Source organism: Gymnoscopelus braueri (assembly GCF_963280865.1).
Source record: "Gymnoscopelus braueri genome assembly, chromosome: 16".
Classification (NCBI taxonomy): domain Eukaryota; kingdom Metazoa; phylum Chordata; class Actinopteri; order Myctophiformes; family Myctophidae; genus Gymnoscopelus; species Gymnoscopelus braueri.
In genome coordinates, this window is record NC_137616.1 from 37,287,499 (window position 1) to 37,303,530 (window position 16,032).

The 16,032-nt window shown below is 42.5% G+C and overlaps 1 protein-coding gene across 1 annotated transcript in view; it reads left to right on the forward strand.

Annotated features, from left to right (window-relative positions):
- klhl29 (kelch like family member 29) overlaps positions 1–16,032 on the forward strand; it is a 356,868-nt gene that overhangs the window by 24,768 nt on the left and 316,068 nt on the right. The window contains exon 2 of the mRNA XM_080452938.1: positions 4,919–4,987. The gene's annotated coding sequence lies outside the window, so the exon portion shown is untranslated. The remainder of the gene's footprint in view (positions 1–4,918; positions 4,988–16,032) is intronic.

Sequence of the window (16,032 nt, forward strand, 5' to 3'; positions counted from 1 at the left end):
AAAGTAGCAGAAATGGGCGATATACAAGCTCAAAGCTTATGAGCTTGTAGATCGGCTATTTTTGCTAAATTGTGAAAGTGGTTAAGTCTGTCTATGGGTTTTACAAATATTTAACGAATGACAAGTTTGTGACTAAATAATAACTACATTAAATCCATTGGAACACAAGGTTCTGTTTTTCAGTCTGTGACATTCCTCAAATGTCCGACTCTGATCGCCAAATGTCGGTGTGAAATATATCTAATAATCTATCTAATAAGTGAACAGAAGTGTTCGATTGTACAGTTGAGGCAAAGCGACATCCACAAAAGAATTAGACTCTTGAACAGATAAACACTCAGCCTAATGTAGCCTATTAAGCCCTAACTTGATGTAAATAAAAAAATGGAATCATGTGGAGCCTCATTGGAATGGCATGGCTCCATTGTGGATCTCTGACTTGGCTCCAATGTGGATCTCAGACTTGATATGTCCAGCCTTTGACATCAGTATCTATGACGTCAGTCGTCTATTACATATCTATGACGTATGACTTCACATTTTAGCAAGGTTTCAGCTCGAACCGACTTCCATTATAAAATGAAAGTTAAATATTTCAAAAAGTGTAAAACATAGTAATAGTGTTACTACTGTGGCCTACTGCTGTGCCAGCATCCATACAAAGGCTTGCGCACGCACGCACGCACGCACGCCCACACACACACACACACACACGCACGCACGCACACACACACACACCGTCTCATAGATGGTTAGCCTCTTGCAGAGCCACGTCGTAAAACTATGTATAGTAACTGAAATATAGGCTACATTTAATTGAAATATAGGCTACATTTCATTGAAAATATAAGTCAGTCCGAAGTGCTACAGCAGAGCAATCCAATTGCATCCAAAAGGGTTATTGAATGAAGGGGCTATTAAAAATGTTTCTAAAGTAAATCAGAAACAAACTGCTGACTATCTTGATACTGAACCAATATTTTCTGTGCGTATTTTCGCATCTCACTTTAACAAGGACATTTGGATAAACAGGGTTCTGCTGTAACTGTTAGAAACAGACAGCTACCAAGACATTTTTCACTGTGGTCCTATCTGGAGTGTAATCAATTGAAAGGCCTACTTTGTATTGTGAAAAGAAAGTTACTGGATGGAATTCTGTCTGGAAATATCAATAAAGGTGCTGTTGTGTGAATACCTTTGAGAGTAATATTTTTTATGTAAATACCAAATTATGTAGCCCCCAACCCCTTGAAGTGCACTGTGTAGGCCTATTCCCCTAGCTATGTGCATCAGGCTCCCCCTCCTTACAAATCCCAATTTAACCCCTGTGTATTCCCATGACTCGGTGAACCATTTTATTATCCATTAATTTGGATAACATTACACAAGATGATGTCATTAATCCACAAAGGGGAAATTTGGTGATTTAACATCGATAAAGCAGGAAAGCAGAGATCAACAAGATAAAGAATAATGCGATTAAATTGAGTATTAGTGTGTGCGTATGCAAGAAGGAACAGTTTGAAGATGAGAAAATAATACATTAGCTCTACTGTACAGAATTAGCTATAGAGTGTGAGTGCACAAATTATGCAGACCATTATGTTTTTGTACGCAAATAGAGAGTAAGTACTAATATATGTACTGGACATGATGTTATATCAGTGGTTCTCAAACTTCCATGTCAAGGACCCCCAAAATGATATGTATTTGGCAGCGGACCCCCATTTCAAAATATGTTGTTCCAGGGACCCCCAGAAGCACAGATCGGCATTAAAAATGTTCGCTTTAAAACATATATATATATTCAAAGATTTGCTCTGATTTTTCCACAATTTTTCAAAACATAGTAGATCTCATACTGTAGCACTCAGTGCCGTGCTATGAGCTTGTATATCTGCTATTTTTGAATAGCCAAAGAAATCTTAAAATGACACAGATGCGTTCCCTGTCTTAATGGATTAACTGGATGTTCTCTTGATTCAGTGCTTGTTGGAATGGGCAGCGTCTATTAGCAGGGCGCTCTGTTTTAGTAGGCTACAGAGGTGTAAACGTGCAGCTAAATGGACTGCATTTATTTAGCACCTTTCTTCAAAGTGCTTTCCAATGTATTTCCCATTCACACACACATTAACACACCAACGGCGGAGGAAGCCATGCAAGGGAACAACCTGCTCATTGGGAGCAGTTAGGCGTTCAGCGTCTCGCTTAAGTACACTTCCAACACGCAGCCATGGAGCCAGTAACCTTCCAATATGGCCGCTCCACCTCCTGAGCCACTGCCACACCTAGAGTTAGGGTGTAGCAGCCAGCTGTTGTTCACCTTCACCCTCACCTTCACTTATCAGTTTCTTCCCTATCAAAGGCCGTGTTATCTCGCTCTTGCTCTCTGTCTCTCTCTCTCTAGCTCACACACATACACATGTCACTGACAGACTTTCACACAGGAGGGTGATACACGGCGTTGATGGAGAGATTGGCACGTATGAGAAGTTCTGTGTATTAATGAAAACATGGTCCAATAATGCAAGCTGTGCAACGTCAAGCGGTCCTACCTCATATCAACAGTAGTGCATCCACATTTGAAGATAAAGCATCCAACGCAGTCGCCTAAAGAGACTTCACAACAGCCGTCCATCCATACGGTCGCATTGTATGCAGGTGAAAACACGGCGCTAATCACGGAAATGTATGCAAAGAATACATGGTCCTGTCCCATAGAACATTTCCACTCGAATTGAAGAGACATACAAGATCTCTACAAAAGCTTAATCAACTGTCACAATGCAGGCCCTAACCACAGACAAATAGATGGCACTCACCACTGGATATTTTGGCACCATGACCATGGAGTAGCCTAAATATAGGCTACTCACAGGTCATGGTGACATAATAAGTGATTTCACTGATTTATTGCCGGCCAGCTCAGCCTATCTGAAGTGCCTGTTTTTGTGCTGTACCCTTTCATGGCTCGTTGTTCTGAATTAGATGTGTTCTAATAAATGAATAATGCAATTAGGCAGTTTTAAGACCAAGTGCAAGGCTCACCAAGTACCCTTGGTGAGTAGGCTACATGGGGAACTGAGGCCTCCATGCCAATTTTTCTATTAATTTACAGGAGGTATTGCTTATTAGTTCAAAGCAGGGTTCAAATGATATGATCGCTGCAGTGGTGCTGAACTGTATGCATGTGTTGCATGCTGTTGGTGCACAATTTGCGCTCTGCATGCATGCACTGTGTTTCTCATTTGTCATTTTAATCATCAACATAAATAACACCTAATAGACAATCCACATTGGTCTAAATAGCATTTAGTTAACTTATATAGCTATATGTGACCTGTAAGCCCCCCTGCTGTGCAGTGGCCATCTGTGTGTTTTGTGATTAATTCTCAAATGATTTGAATTTGTGTGAATGTACAGTATCAGTGCTCGTAAGCCCCACAGTTAGCATGTGGGCATATTTATGTGTTTATACGTTATTTAACCTGTAATGGATTATATAGCACAATAGTGCAAGTTACACTATGGTCCGACCAAGTGGAGCTTACTATGTCACCGTGCTTGGGTTGTGTGTGTGTGTCTCTGTCCGTCTGTGTTCACGTTTCATTGGCTCGCGCCCCCATGTGACTCGAAACTCCGTGCTGAAATGCCAGCAGCTGCACTGCCTGTATACAGAGTGCACTACTACAGTGTGGTTGAAATATAGCAGCCACAGTCAATCTGCGTTCGCTTCCAGCGTTCGCGCGTCTTACTTGTGGCATGCACTGAAAATGTATATAGCCAGAACAATTGACAAAGAGAAGAAAACAAAAACGAACTAAAACTTTAAATAGGAAATACACCTGGCAAATAATGTGCGTGAATTTGAACAGAAACCCGGGGGAGCACCAAGCCCGGAGCTTGCTCTCTGAATGCATTCTTGGATAACATGGCTAAGGAGGCTGGTCTGCTTTTAGGTACGAGTATACTGTGTTTCACTGCTAAAGGCCATTTGATTCAGATGGCATATCAGAATACAAGTCCAGATAGAGACGCCTTGTCTACACAGTAACACACACACACACACACACACACACACACACACACACACACACACACACACACACACACACACACACACACACACACACACACACACACACACACACACACACACACACACACACACACACACACACACACACACTGATTTAGCGAATGTTTGGACCAAAGTTTGTCACGCACGCGCACACGCACCCCCAGAGTCACACAGTGGGATGGTGTCATGGTGCATGGCGTGGTGACTTCCAAAGGCTGCCACAGAGGCGTCATCAGAAAGCTGCTGTTTGTGAACACCAGCCTTGTTTACTTTCCACAATGGAGGTCTTTGAAATGACTCTTCTCAAACAAAACTCACGCCTTCAGATAATAAAAGAGCTGTGTTAAATTCTAAACATAATATGAGTTAATTTAACTTTTCTCCCCCTTTTTAATTTTTTGGGGGGATTTTCGTGTTATCAATTTATTGTTTGCTACCACTTTTGCCCTCATTCCATCTTTATTTCCAGCCTTGTAGTTGCTTTGACCTTTTGCATTTCAGTTCTATCTGGCGCTGACCTCCAGTCAGTGTGCTCCCAGGACAGACGCAGGGCTTGTTATTGATAGGTCTTACCGCGGCAGCGCATCTCTCTGTGGAGTAATTTGTCTGTTCCGGGGTCCAAAGGATTACACTAATAAATCTCCTGATGGAGATCACTCCTCACCTCAATGGATTTTTGTCACCGCAAGGGTCGGGCCGGGGGACTGTGTCTGATTTTTATCATGGGAACAGATGGCGTACAGTACACAGGAATGATTGGGGTCACTAGACTTGAGTGATTTTTGGTGTAACCGCCTTGTCCCGGTCAGCTAACGCATGCTGTTCTTGTTTTCGCAGGTGTAGACGGCAATACTCAAAAGATCTAATTTGCCTGTGATGAGCATCCCCGTCCACCAGAGACCTAAGGTACGGTAAGATATCAAATGCTTGTTATCTCCTGTCCCAATAAACATTTCATTATGCCCATAGCAAAACGAAAGCCCTTGAAATACCACACAGTCGGTATTCCTTTTGATTACTTTGTTTTTCCTCCTCCTGAATTCCTGTTTGTGAATAATGATGTGATTCTTTTCTTTGCTGACTTTCTTTCTTAGAAATTTAGAAAAAGCCTTTTGTGATTGCTGAAGATTACAATATCTAACCAGATATACAGTATAATATCTCACAAATGCAGTTTATTTTGCTTGGGCTCCTTGGTGGGGTGGGGGTTAATGTATTTATCATGTGCTCCTTGAGGTAAATTTAAATATGTTACATCCATATATTTATATATATTCTCCTGTGTTGGATGTGATCCTGTGGTGCATGGATCTTGCTTGTGGTTGTATGGTTCTCTGATGGTCTTGACCTGGTTTAGTGGTGGTGGGGGTTGTTGATTTGCTGAAATTACTTGACACTTCACAGTGACATTAATTCCGCTCAACTTCATTGCCGTGTCCAGAAAATAACCCAAGTCCGCAAAGATCTGAACAATTTTGTCAGCAAGCAAGCAAGCAAGCAAGCAAAAAAAAAAAAAAAGCAATCGCTGAGCAATTACGCGGTTGGAGTTTGATCTTGGGGTCATTAAGAGATAGGATTACTCGTGGACTGAAGGACTCTAGGAATGTGTGGACCCCTCTGGTGGTCTGTTCAGCACTGATGAAATAGAATTGAATTAATGGGGTGGCCTACTGCGGTGGCTGATTAAAACGACACACATCCTTTGATCCCCGAGCGAGGTGACCAGGCCTGAGCCCCAGAGGCACATAGGGGGCTGGGCCTATGTGTCTGTGTGTCTGTGTGTGTGTGTGTGTGTGTGTGTGTGTGTGTGTGTATATATTTATAAATGCGTGTCTTTGTTACTCTTGGCTGTGATCGTCCCGGGTCAGTGCATCACTGATTAACACGACTCATTATGTGCGCTCTGCGGAGGGGTCCAACCCCTCATCAGGAAAGCTTCAGGTGCAGAATCGCTGTCTGCTGTATGATCAATGGCCTGTACAAGGCTGGGCTCATGTCACGCTATGTTCTCTCATCCAACGGCCATGCCGGATTCACTGTCCATGGCATGGCAGATGTGTTTCATTGCCGTGTGTTAGAAAGCCTAAATCAATTGAAAACACAACACAGTTATGCATAAAAGAATAAAGAGTAATATTTTCCTACAGCTGGGCATAAATGTCACTGTGACAAATCCAATCGATCGAAAAAAGGTACTGGCGCCTATTTGGCTCTTGGTGATTCTATAAGCTGAAACAATGCTTGGTAATTGCTGGTTCGTTGCCACACGCGCTTGGTGAAGTGACGGCCATCATCATGGCTGTTTTGCTTTGCTGTGCGCTGTTTATGTTAGGGCCCCCTGACGGTAAACTGGAGCTGTCTGCTGGAATCATTCTCAAGGCAGCCTCGCATAATGATAAATGACAAGCTCCTGCGAGGAGGAAAACTGGTCTCCTGGTATAGCAGGCAGAGCCACTCAGACAGAGGTGCCATCAGCGTTGGGCGCTGCCTGCTACATGGGTTTGTGGGTACAGTGCCTAGAGGAGCCTTTCACTTACTGAGAACTTTCACCTGCTGACAAGAATGAAAACGGCAGCTCTCCTCTGGAGAAGGCCAGTTAAAGTCGGCATGCCACAGGCCTATTTCCCTCTTGATAATGATTGGGTGTTACTATTAGGGCTGTGAATTTTCTGCTATCTCACGATTCGATTCGATTCCGATTCTTGGGGTCACAATTCAGTTTTTTTCCGTTATTTTTTTTCAAAACAAACGATTCTCGATTCAATTTTTTTTTTCCCGATTCAAAAGATTCTCCGTTCAAAACGATTCGCCATTCAAAACAATTCTCCACTTCAAAGCGATTCTTGATTCAAAACATAGGATTTCAGGATCTACTCCAGGCTGCTGGCATGAGAGCCGAGTACATTTATGTAGCTTTTATAATTGTAAAGGTTTTATCAACTGATAGATCCCCCCCCAAAAAATCGATTTTTAAGAAATGAGAATCGATTCTGGATCGTCCAACAGTAGAATCGCGATTCGTATTCAAATCGATTTTTTTCTGACACCCCTAGTTACTATACCCAATTACTTTTATAACCCTATACCCAATTGTTGTTGCAAAGTTTTTTTCTGTGGACCCATGCAACAGGTCATTATAAATACTGGATTTGTCTTTGACACTGCTCACCTGCATTCTTCCCTACCCCGTCTGTCTCCTTCGCCAAATGGATATAGTGTTCTTCTGTTTAAACACTTCACCTGAATTATTTGTAAGGACTGCTTCACAACTACAATGGCAGGTGTAACTAAGACTTTAGCTGCAAAAAAATATCATGTTGCTTTTGAGCAACAATGATTCGATATTAAGTCAATGTGACAGAGGCACCTGGCCTCGATACGCCTGCAGTCCAGTCCGTTCCTATTCGCCCAGTCTGACAGAGACTCATCTTACAAAGATTACGATGGGAAAGCCAAAATACACAGACATGACATCCTTTGCACGTGTTAACCACATTGGGTTCTAGACTAGAGAAGTAATGTCGAGTCCAGAAAGTACCAAAAATCATGGCACCACGTCTTTAAGTGTTACTCAAGCTTGCGTTTCACTATACTACCTGTACCTACTACCTATGCATATAATTTCTTTCCATAAAATGACCTTCCTAGAACATTATGTTTGGCATAAGGACAGCAGGACTCAGACTCCTTTTTTTTAAGGGTGCTCCTTTGACTCAAGAGGATGAAAGCACAGGCTGTGTGCGATCAACTCTGCCGACCTCAGTCGTGGCTCGTCACTTTATGTAGACCGGGGTTGGTGTTGCCTTAATATGTCATCTTTCCTCCCGCATTGTCCAATAAAGCAGCAATGAACCAGAAAATAACCTTTTAAAAAAAAAGCGTTAAACACTGTTTAAAAATAGCCTGCCTTGGGAGTGCAGTCTCTAGCTACACCCTATTAACCACTTTTCAACCTGGCGTCCCTATTATAGGCGAAAAAATGTACAAAGATTTTCTAATTTTCCTTTTTTAAACTGACACATTTACTACAAATATTTTCAAAATCTTCATCATTTTCTAAACTATTTGATTAAACTTTTGATTTGAGCTAAAAAGCATTATTTTACACTTTGGCTATTCAAAAATAGCAGATATACAAGCTCATAGCGCGGCACCGAGTGCCGCGCTATGAGCTTGTAGATCTGCTATTTTCTTTTAAAGCGAACATTTTTAACTCAGATCTCTGGGGGTGTCCCTGGAACAAAATGTTTTGAGATGGGGGTCCGCGGCCAAATACGTATAATTTTGGGGGTCCTTGACATGAAAAAGTTTGAAAACCACTGACATAGCAACATACGTTTGTTCAAAAAACTGTTAAGAATTTGAAGACTAGAATCGGAACCTCAGGCCTTAATGGGTTAAGTGGGTAAGGCAAGAAGGCACTGAGCCCTCCCTCACCTGCTGACAGAGAGAACTGCAGTCACACCCTGGAGAAGGATGTTTAACTTGCTTTATTATAGACAGAAAATGATGTGGACTCTGTTGGTTAACGGTGTGTGTGTGTGTGTGTGTGCTAAGCGGAAATGTAATGATACTAATGATGTGACCTCCGACATGGATGCTGCCAAGTTCACTGTGAAGTGCATCCCTCCCCACGCATGGAAGGGGGGGTCAAGGTCAGGTTTACACAGTCTCCGCCTCTACCACTCGTGAAGCCTCCCTCTACACTGGCCTCTAACACCAGTGGTTCTCAAACTTTTTCATGTCAAGGACCCCCAAATTGACACTTATTAGCCCGCGGACCCCCATTTCAAAAGATATGCCAGGGACCCCCATAAGAGAAGATTTTTCACTGCTAGCTACCAGTGATTCTCAACCATTTTAATTTCAAGAGGACCCCCAGTTTGACATGCATTAGGCTACGGACCCCCATTTTAATGGCATTTCTATCTCTGAGACCCCAATTTATATTGTTAAATCAATGTTAATTTAACTCTTTAGAGTGTACAAATGGAACCAAATGCATTTGGTTCCATTTGTACACTCTCAGAGTTACAGACCCATAAGGGTCCATTTGGTTCCTAACTATCCTTCATTTAGCTGGGGACCCCCTGGAACTCCCTCAAGGACCCCTGGGGGTCCCCGGACCCCACCTTGAGAACCAATGCTCTACACTGCTTACCCGTTGCCATAAAGACACACACACACACACACGCGCACACACACACACACACACACGCACACACACATGAATTAGAGACCATACCACGTGCCACATAACTGCCATCACACTAACATAGTTGTACTGCTGTCACATAAACCTTGATGTGTGTAGAGTGATTAAGACAGGGCACAGCGGGGGTCCGGTTGGTGGTTAAAGGAGTGTATAAACTCCCAAAGGGGCTGCCATGGTGAGACATGCACGCACATGCACCCACACACACACTCACACACACGCGCACGCGAAGACTTCACCCCAGGGGGGCAGTCACACACAGCAGGGGTCACAACATGGCACCCCATTGAGCCTAATATCTGTGAATGAGTTGTGCCTGGCATGTGAGGGGGGGGGGGGGGCGGAGGCATAATTAGCAACGGCATCAGCGCTGACCTCGCTCCTTTCGACAGCCATTAGGAGCCGCGCATGGGCGCTGCTGGGCATAAACACCATCTTATAGGCAGAGAAGAACCTCGCTGAGTGCAAACACGTTGCATGATGTAACAGCCATTTATCTGAAGTGTCACCCCAGCAGGGGGCGTTGGGGTCAGAGAGGGGTTAGAAAAATCTCATCTTGCGCGTATACATTCCCTGCTGGTTGACTATTTAGATAGATGCTAATTATGCTATTTAGATAGATGCTTGTGGTATACGTATGTTGTTTGCTCGGCTTACTGACAAATGCTGTGTGTGTTACTCACTCAAATGCCAAGTTTGATATCTACTCGTTATCCAACTGTTATCCAAACATCTTGGACAGTTATTTGTGTCGGTAGCCATCAGGCTTCACAACCAAGCCTGACCCCATATGTTCTGTTCTGGTCTGTTCTTGGATTATTAACTCCTGCTTGACTCTGGCACATTCGCACATGGGGTGCTTACTGGGATGTACGCTATATAGAACCATGATGACAGATCCCTGTTAAGGATAAATGTTGTAACCATTTGTCCATTTCACTGTTGCTAGACTGTAAATATAAAGTATAATACAGAATTAATCATTAATTGCTGGCAGGCTAGCGTGGGAATCCCTCCTTTAGACGAGGGGTGTGTGTGTGTGTGTGTGTGTGTGTGTGTGTGTGTCGGGGGTTGTTTTCTTGTTTTGTTTTTTTTCTTTTAAAGGACTAACCGAAATTTGCGGGATTTGTTCTTGTTTCAAGAGCGACTACATTTCCCAAGTGGAACCAATGTCTTGTCTGTCTGTCTATTCATCCATCCATGAGCATATGTCGTTATTCGTGCACACACACACACACACACACACACACACACACACACACACACACACACACACACACACACACACACACACACACACACACACACACACACACACACACCTTTAACTCTCTCAGTGCCACTGAAATAAAAATATATGTTCATACTGTGCCAGCAATTTTTTTTAATTTTTTAAGTAAAAAAAAAGTGCTCAGGAGCCGAGATACAGCCTTTTCAGTAATAAGTTAAACAAGAAGTGAATGGAGCAGCAAATCTTCGGATCACAATATCTTGGGTTCTGAATATTCTTTAAAAATAAAAAATAAAAAAAAATAACTCAGGATTTTTCGTTCTTCGCACTGAGGGCATTCAGAAAAAACTCGGGATAACTCGTTTTGTGGCACTGAGAGAGTTAATTGTGAATGGTAAAAAAAAAACAGGCTTCCTTATGTATTCTGCCTGACGCAGCTGACAGACGGGCTGTGCTCATTCTCTATCCAGCACATCAAACGGAGAGCTGTGTTTAGCTTTATAGTGCTATTGGTATATTGAACACTGCCTAGTATGTGGTCCTCCTGATAGCAGTCATTATTACTGCCTATGCAAAAGGCCACACTGCTCTTACAGGAGCTCTATAATCTGCCTTCCATTTACGCATGCTTTCATTTAACGGGTTTAAAAAGGTTGTTCACTTTCTCCACTTGAAGTGAACTTCAATGGCTTGAGCTACACCACGTGAAAGTGGTAGTTGCGTCTCATCGATGGAATAATGTGTAACATCAATGAAGATATCTTAGTGTAGCTGGAGACCGCTTCGGTAACACTCGCTATGCGTCCCATGTCTATAATGCATTCTAAACGCGCTTATGCCTATTCTGCATTTAACCCATTGAGACCTGGAACGCATCTGTGTCATTTTTTGATTTGAGCTGAAAAATTATAATTTTACACTTTGGCTATTAAAAAATAGCAGATATACAAGCTCATAGCGCCGAGTGCCGCGCTACGAGCTTGTAGATCTGCTATTTGCCGTTGTGTGCAAATCTTTGAATATATATATTTTTAAAGCGAACATTTTCAACTCAAATCTTTGCTTCTGGGGGGTCCCTGGAACAACATATTTTGAGATGGAGGGGGGTCCGCCGCCAAATACAAATAATTTTGGGGGTCCTTGACATGAAAAAGTTTGAGCATATATATCTTAGTATAGCTGGAGACTGCTTCGGTAACACTCGCTATGCGTCCCATGTCTATAATGCATTCTAAACGTGCTTATGCCTATTCTGCATTTAAAAATCACAGTCACAAACCATTTGACATGAAAAACTCCCTTTCTTCGTTTTGAAGTCCACTTCAGATTGTGAGTCACTGAGTGATTGTTCTGTAAGTGTAGCACTTACAAGGTGAAAGCTGAAAAATGTTGGGTATTGCCGGCTGTCTGTCCGTCCGTCCGCCTGTCCGATACAAACTTCCTGTCAACCACAGTCTTCTCGAGCCCTCTGTCATTGCCGACATCTGACATGTCGACCTTCTTATTTAGGATTCTGTGTAAGGAAACTTCCCCATGCAGCCTGCGTCTATGCCATATTGATTTTTTCTCCCCCCCCATTCTTTTGACAGACTATCTGCGTTGGAGCTCTGGTGGGGCATGCCTGATTGATATCAATACTACATGATATTTCTAGCTGTATCGTGTCATTAGAGGCCCACAGTGAATCCATGATATTGTAAGATGGTTATCACTGCTGATGAGGCATACAGTTTGTTTTCCTTCACATCAAGACGCTGTGCTCGCTTGCAGCTCAGCTAGAGATTTGTGCTCCAGTGGCAAAGCAAAAAGTAATTTCATCCGTGCAGAGGAATAATGTATTTCATGATGTTCTGTTGTGGTTTTGCAGTAGTTTCTCATGCTTTATCATAACCTCTATCAAGATGTGGTAAGCTGCGCTGTATGATAAATCCTCTATAAATCCTGTATTGTTGGGAGGAGAGGATATTTGTATCATTTGGAGGTATACGAAATGAAGATATTATTCTGCGCAGTGTATCTGAAATCTAGGTAACGGCATCAACAGCCATAAACCATTGTTCTTATGCAAAATGGAAGTAATATCCTTTTTGCCTGGGTTCTTCATAGCCCTGTGAATGTCTATGCTCCAGTAATTTGCATAATGACTTATGCTTGAGAATGCACTGTGAGACTTTCGAATAACTGGATTGGTCCTGGTATTAGAAGCCCCTGATTGTGGGAGGACAGTCCAAGGTACAAGGAAACTTGTAGTTGCTGGGGTTATAGTATTTAGAAATGTTGTAAAATGTCAAGCTTTCATCAACTGATTATGTTAGGCGCTAGATATCTGCCAGAGGTAAGCTCAGGTTTCCCTATTCTGGACATGTCATCATTAATTAGGCAAGTATTTCAAAACATGTTAACGATTTCGGCGGCCCGATTCAATCAACAGTGACTTTGCACGTTACAGCAAACTGTAACGTGCACAGTTACTCTTTTTTATCAGTGGTTATTTTGTTTTGTATTACCCTAGGACAACAAAGTATCAAGGGTTTAAGTGGTTAATATAGGTTATAGGACCCTTCATCAGGATGATCATTTTCAGTTTTTCTCTTGATTGGGTTGTAAGCATGCAACCATTTCCCCGTCCCCCCAGGATTGAACTGTTGCACAGCACAAAGACGCCTTTGTTGGGTGTCATTCAATGCGTTGACATTGTGTGTGTGAGTGGCCACTGTCATCTGTTCCTGCCCCTGTCAGATGCATTTCAAAGGAGCCAATTTCCATGCTCGGGGTGAAAGCTTGTTTTTAACCATCATTACATTTACGTTCTTCAGCTGAAATGAATTCTCTTATCGAAGAATTCAAATGTTCCATCTTATCTTCCACCGTCAGTCTGTGTGGTTTAGAAATGTACTCGGAATGAATTGAGGAGTATGGGAGTATCATCCACCCATGTATTGTAGTATTTGGATAACTCCCCTTATGTTGACATAAGCCTTAATAGCCATCATGTGCAGAGTGCAGCTCATTACAGGAGCATATCTCCATCCTACATGTGTAGGGGATGGGTCTCGGATGTTTTATGGCATTTTCCACTGCTGTTCACGAGCGTGACTCAGCCGCCAAGGTTGGCCTGGGTACCGGTTCTGCTTGAGGCACAGAAGAATTATAGCTGTGTATTTTCCACTGAATCGGCGACTTTCAGTAGAGGCTACAGGCGTCTATCTAAAACTGGGATTGCTGGAGTCCCTCAGCAGAGACGACAGGCCTAATACAGATGTTAAAGCAGTGGACCGATTTCTGGCAAAGTGCAGGTCACATATAGGGAAAAGGTTTGCCAGGGTTGTGAAAAAGAGATTTGTTCAATCATGGCCTCCATTTGGCCCTAATGATGCAATAAGGAAGCGTCCCCAGTAATCGGTCTTCCTGATCCATGGATTGTGGTGGAGGTTTAGCAGTATTAAAAGGATCCTTGTTCAACACAACAGAGTGGACTACATATGTAGCACAGATGTCAAACCGATTCCATAGGGGCCCATAAAAAAGGGGAAAGGTGGCCCCAACTTGCGAAGGTGCATTCCTTCACCGTACACTGTGTTTTCAATAACTCCTGCCCTAAAAGTTGTCCTCTTACTGATTGCAGATGCTTACAGCTCAGTCAAGCAGAACCCATCATCTTTCAGCGTTAACCTCTGTCACTCTTGTTGCTTACTCAAGGAAAACAAAAGAAAATCTAAATTCCCACACAAGCTTCTGCTGCTTGTATAACCCCATTCGTCTTGTTGTAAACCGAAAAATGAAAATGCTGCTCGTAAAATTGATTTTTGATAGAAGCAGACGCTCTTGCTTGTAAAAAAAGAGAAGAGGGGAAAAAAACAGGAATCCTTTCAAATCTTTCAAACATCAGACAGGGCAGGTGTTCTTGTACTGGAGAGTGGTTGAAAAAGGAGCTCTCAAATCCATATATATATACATGGTGATGACCTTCCCCGTCCAGTCAGGCTGATGCAAGAAAAACAGTAAATACCTCAGAGAACCGTCTGTCTGAAACGCTATACTTCTTTCACTTCATGCCAAAGTTGGAATTGGAATCAGAATCAATTTTACGGGCCTGATATGTCTGAACCAGGCCCGTAAAGGAATCTGACTTGTTTGGGCGCTCTCTGGGGTCACGCGTTGTAACAAACAAGGCATGAAATAAATACAAAATGTAAAATAATAATAAAGACAATTTTTAGATGCTGCCTTCACAGGATCTACACCTAAAGTATACTATGTATACAGACTGGTTTGAGATGATTAGCTCAATTGAATAAAAGTGCATCCTCATGGAACATATTGTGTAGCATGCTACATTAGTCACTTTCATCCTGGCATCCCTATTTTGGGCATGTCATTATATATACATTTTCAGAAATTGTAGTGCTTAAGTGGTTATTAGCGTGTAATTACTGTAGCATGATACTGGGTTTATTGACGTGTGTTTTGTTCTCTATTTGGTCCCCCGTCCATTATGTGTCAATCTCATGGCCATACGCTGAGATCAGATTAAAGTCAAACATACACGTGTCACACGTCCGGAGTGAAGCATGCTGGGAATGGAACAACACGCCCTGCACTGTGACAGCTGACTGGTCCTGTGATATAAGTGAAGCTGTCGTCTATAATCGCTCCAAATCTGATTTTGGATGTATGGATCGTGGTCTATTTTAACGCAGTCATAGTGTAATATGTTTTATATGAGATTTCCCATAATCTTGTTTGCTCTGTGATTGCCGGTGCACATCTGTCACTCCACCCTCCCTCTCCTCATTTTCTCAGATAAAAGCTGACTCCCCCCCGATATTGACTTTGCCACGGTTGGAGATTTATTCAAACAAACAGAATACAGTTTCGGGGAAATGTCAAACCTACAACTGGATAGGCGCATTTAAGTCCTGCACATTTAACCACATTAACCCTATGCCTGGCATCCCTATTTTGACCATAACATTATAGTTGAACATTTTTGAAAAAAAACATTTTTGAAAAATTATGTTTGCAATGCGACATGTTTCGGATTTGTAGAAACATTTTGTGAATGTGCCATTTTAAGCCGCTCAGCTCTAGCTCGGTGCTAAAACAAATAATTGTTTGTTTTAGCCACCACCACCACACACCGGTTTCAAAATGTTTACTATTTGTCTGTCATTCTTCCACCCAATTTAAAGACAATAACTTTTAGACAGCCTTATGGGCTACTACCTCAAATAATATAATTTCATAGCCCTGAGCAAAGAAAAAACAACAACAACAAACAAACTTGGAAGGATTTGGGCAGTAGAAATGCCTCTCATCTCTGCTGGGCTGCGTTGATCCTCTTGATGCTGGGATGTAAGCATGTCAGATGCCGCATTCCCACAGGGAGCAGACTGGGTTGCAACCCCACCCCATCACACCACACCACACATCGCCTCTCTTCTTTCTCAACTTTTCATCTTTTTACCAATTCATCCACTCCTAGACTGAGAGGGACTTCTTGTT